Genomic DNA, 5,109 nt, shown 5'->3' with positions numbered 1-5,109 from the left:
CATACCCGCTCGGGTTCGAGCGCGGTCGGTCTCGCTGACGGTCGATTACGCATAGCACGATGACGCAAGCGGATACCTCCATTGGACTCAAGCAATTACGCCGGTGATCATGTGGAGATAGCCTCTAAAGAAGTACGCCTACCAGAATTGAATTCCACCAAATGGGACAAATGGTTTAACTGTGCTACCGACATTCTCTTTCACAAAATCTTACTGAAGTAATTGTTTTCGGATGCCATCTACCACATTACTATTATACCGTGTCACAGCCGGTGGCCTCGCCGCTCTACATATAGTTGTCTAGGGGGTATGACAACACGAGTGGTCGTTATAGTAATTGGCTCCGCAAATCGTTGTAAAACCAAATTGGCGATGGTGGGCTAGAGCACTCTCTCTGAGTTGGAGAAGTTGATTTTGAAGGACGCAAAACCACTCTGAGCGCTTCATAGCAGCCATCCCCTTGATCTTGGCCCCCTCTTTGTGCGTAAGATACGCATTTACCATGACCATGTCCAGCAAACCTAAGAATAGGCTCTTATAATATTTCGTGAACCTCGTCGACATTTGCAGTGAATACGACTGGAGACGGAGTTGATCGTGGACATCAACTCCGCTCATCCAGTTCTAGTAGTCATTTACAGCAGAGGGGCACGGCACTCGAACCGCACCGATACGTTTTATTTTTCGCTCAATTGTCGACGCCGCCATAATGGAGCCCGTACAGAGATAATAGACGGGCTTCCGGTCCCACCAAACACAGGAAATCATGGTCGGGATGGCGATAGAGCGAGAGAACGAGAATGTACCGTGGGGTATGCTCACTGAGCGTGTCTTGCTCGTAGCCCTGAGATTCGGGTTGAATCCAAGCCGGTTAGTCATGATCGTGCCAATAACATACACCTTCATACTCAGGAGCTCAATCGCAAGGAGCACGGACGAGTAGTAGCGATCGATTACGACGGTATGCCACTTGTGACGAGACTGGGCGAGAACAATCTTCAAATTCCGGACCACGGCTGCAGCTCCAGTCTTAAAGTCAACTGAGGTGTCAGGTCCACCAGCAGATGCACGCTTACCCACATAAACTTCGAACCTAGATAGTTACGACATTCACTGTTGTCAGGCAAACACAAAGTAGATAGTTACGACATACAAATTTTAAACGTACCTGTGGCAGTATGCCGTCTGCGCGTCACAGACCATAAATAGTTTGGACCCGTAGCGGTGAGGCTTGTCGGCCATGAACATCCGGGTCGTGTTCCGCTTCGACGTGGACGGCAGTATACCCTCATCAAACGAAAAAATAGCAGAAAGAGACCACCCCAGCAAAAAGCGCTCTTGGACCTTGTCAACAACGGGGCGAAGTTTCCAGAGTTTATCGTTACCGTGGTCAATCGTGTTGTCTACGAAGTGCAAGTCTCGCATGATACTCTGGCACCTGTCACGCGTCATGAACCGCCCGAAAAGACCGGCGGGAACAGCACCGTCTTCCACCATACTCCAGTGCGCACCAAATCGTTTCTTTTGAGGGCAGAGCATCCGTGCAACGAGGAGTCCAACAACGTGAAGAATCTCGTGTGTAGAGTATGCTGCCTTAGCCTTCAAACGACGTGTAATCTGCTTGATAGTTTCACGCCGAAGGTCAGTCTGCCGTGCCTGAATGTTACGGGCGCGCTTGCCAGCTTGCTGTAGACCATATCGGTTCGTTTCAGCCGCGATAGAAACCCACAGAGATTTCGGCATGAAATAAAAGAAGGTGAGGATTGGCGATCTCCATAATTGCAGCAGGTCGGGCACAGGCCTTGCTTCTTCGGTGCCCAGTCCAGGGTACGCAGCAGCATCTGTCTCGTACTCCGAAGACACTGGCGTCCACTGCATTCCTCGTAGTGTCTGCTCTCTCTCCGTTGCAGCGGTTCTGCTAAGTGCGTTATTGCCCACCTGTAGTGCCGCAATGAAAGCCTTGTCCATTTCAACTGCGTCACTGTCGGACAGGACGTCGTCATCTTCCTCGGACATCCCGGCTCCGGAATCGCTGTTAATATCACTCATGCCGTCGTCGTCGCTATCACCCGAGCTGTAGTTCTCGTAGTCACTCGGCTTCTCCCCATCCAGCAAAACATTCACGTCCTCTTTGCCTGATAACGGCGTAAGTGTCCGTCGTCGAGGTTGAGACGCAGCGGCTTCTTCTTCGTCTACATCACCCTCGCTCTCTAATCCAGAAGCCTCCGAAAGTAAATGCAGTCCAGCAGCGGCCTCGCGGGCACCGCCGTCTTGTAGATTTTCTGAGGATAGATTGAATGCTCTGCTCACTGCAGTCTGCGACAGCTCGATGTCATCATCACTTGGGGTGCCGAACATTCGATCAATGGTATGCTGCGAAAGAAGGACACTCGTGTCGATCTGGGAAGGCCGAACGACGTCTTCCCCCTCGTGTTGTTGCTCTTCACCACTACTACCAGCTCCTGCTTGGTCTAGTTCCCCACCTTCTTCATCTCGGACTTGAGCATCAGCATCCGCCTCTTCCAGCAAGCCACTGTCGAACGCGTAGTCCACGACTGATTTCTCCCCCACGAAGACGTGCGTGTTGTCAGGACTCGAGTAGCTCCACTCAGTCTGGAGGCCACTCGGACGCTTGGACTTCCACCCCGCCGCCCGAAGCTGCCGCCATAAGTGGCCAAAGTCAATATCGTGTGTAGCGGCAGCCGGCGCGGCGGGCTTCTCGCGTCGACTATTCCGTATGCGCACCATCCAGCAAAATGTCGAATGAGTGGCTGTTCACGACGTGGCTGATCCCCTTCCCCTGGCCTGGTTTTGACTTGTAGCAAAATGACCTCTCGCAGATTATATTTTTGTGGTAACTTGATTAAAGTATTGAAAAAACTTTTCCGAGCCATTTGCTAATGACCTTCGTGCAATGTCGTAATATACGACGTAACAAAAATAATATGTCGTCTTATACGACGTTCGTAAGCAAGGTGTTAATTTCATAAATCTGCGTTTCTTTTGCTACAAATTGCTGAGCTCCCAGTAAGCCGTGTAAATATTTCTACCGGTACAAAAGACTGAGACCCTAGCATCATACTAACCATGCTCATAAACGATTACGCTAGTGATCTTGGCAAAGTCTCTTTGTTGTTGTTGGCGATCACTGTACCTTAATCTTCCACCCAGAAGCACCTGCACTTCAGTCTAAAAACGCTAAATAATATATTTAGCTTAGCGTCGTGATCGATTTCACGGGCCGTTTCTGAAACCTAGATTGCAACAATGCAAAGAATATCTGTCCAGCTTGCATCAAATACTCGCTTGTACTGCCTGGTTAAGCTTGTAATAAACTGACTATTAACCACTTCGCATACCAAACTCGCTACTTTGAAAGAAAATTAAAAGTGTAACAGTTTGAATATTTAATAAAAATATTCAGGCTGTAGCATTTTCTTATGCATTGAAGTGTGTTCATTTTGTGCTGATTCAGAATTAGTCATTAGACACATCTGTGCCTGTTATGGTTATACTGTAGCCTTTGGATATAACGATGCGTCGCACGACGCCTTTTGTTGACGGCGGTATTTTTATTTGATACTTAAACGATGATTCCAGGATGGTTAAACGTAGATTAGGCTCTAAGTTGATTAACGTTTCTTTACGGGCCTACTTATAATAACCATAATTTACACCTCTCATGTTGTGTTGTTATCTTACCGCTGCATGTAAAACCTTATTCTACGCCTTGTCGGCAACGCGTCTGCCTATTAAGAAGTATCAGAATTTTGTTGTCTAAATAAACGCTTAGGAAACAATACAGTAGTAATTGTCATCAGCACATACTGTATTACTTCTTTTCCACGTCAATCTAAACTATCTATCTTTGTGGATCTAGTGACAGCGTTTATAAGCACAGCTTTGTTCTTACGGCAAGCCCACACGACCGGCTACTGCTGTACATGTAACATGTACGATTTAGCAATACCAGAAACCCACTCAGATAACTTATTATTAATAATGCTAATATCTTTACAATAAAAAAATTGAAATTATCATTTTAGTCAGTGTAACTCGCAGATCCTACTGAGTACAGAGTATTTAGTATACTTAAACCATGTCCTCGGAAACACGCATGCTTACGTGTACGCTAAGCACCCTGCCCTCCGTTTAGTACTCAAATATCAATGCATTATGAAAAAGTATAAAATATTAAAACGATCCCGCCTTCGGATAATGTATTAGCTTTGTGCAAATCCCATATGTAAACTGGGAAACACATGCATTTATTGATGTCAACTACACATTCTAGTTTTAACCAATTGAAGCCACCTTCGCTGCGCTCGGCAGCCAGTAGAAATATTTGAATTATTTTATCCAATGATTTGTCCGGAAAAGCGTGACAGGCACGACAATTTAGTGTGACGGACAGACAGGTTGCTGCAGTAGATGTTTAAGACTAGCCGTTCGCCGCCGCTACGCGGCGGAGTGGCATGGTTTGTTGGAGATGCGGTGGCCGCGAATTTACGTGCTTCTTGGTGTCGCGTACTTTGTTAGCGTCGCTCACCCCAGTACGTCGTGGCTTCGTGTACTTAACCGCTCTTCCGTGATCTTCTTGGCTTCGTGGTTCTCTGTTCACCCGTGGTCCACGCTGTTTGTGGATATGCGCTCTTGAGCTTATGCACTTTAGTACAGCCTCTTTCGTGGCTCCTAGCTATTCTCTGTTCTCAAACGTTTACGCGAGCTGTACCGCTTTCGTGATACATAGGCATTCGTGGCCGTTGGCCTCCCATCGTCGGTACTCTAACCAAAGGGTGCTATTTCGTGCTTTGGTGCATCCATGCAGTCGTGTGGTTCCGTCGCCCGTGCATCGTGATCTCCTGATGAAGTGTCATCGACCGCGGTATCACACTATCGTGCAATCGCGGTGTGGTTATGCTTTCTATGGTATTGTGCACGTGTAGTGCATCTGCGTTGTCCGTGTTATCGTGCTCTACGATGCCATCGTGCTCCACGGTGTGTAATCGTGGCCATACCAAGCCACCCCCCTGTGCATTTGAAGGGGGGGGTCCGCAGTCCGTGCAATCGTGTTATCATGTACTGCTTGTCCTCCGTGGCTCGGTAAGC

This window comes from Phytophthora infestans, genomic scaffold, assembly GCF_000142945.1.
Source record: "Phytophthora infestans T30-4 supercont1.198 genomic scaffold, whole genome shotgun sequence".
Lineage (NCBI taxonomy): Eukaryota > Oomycota > Peronosporomycetes > Peronosporales > Peronosporaceae > Phytophthora > Phytophthora infestans.
Note: the sequence above shows the minus strand (reverse complement) of the source record.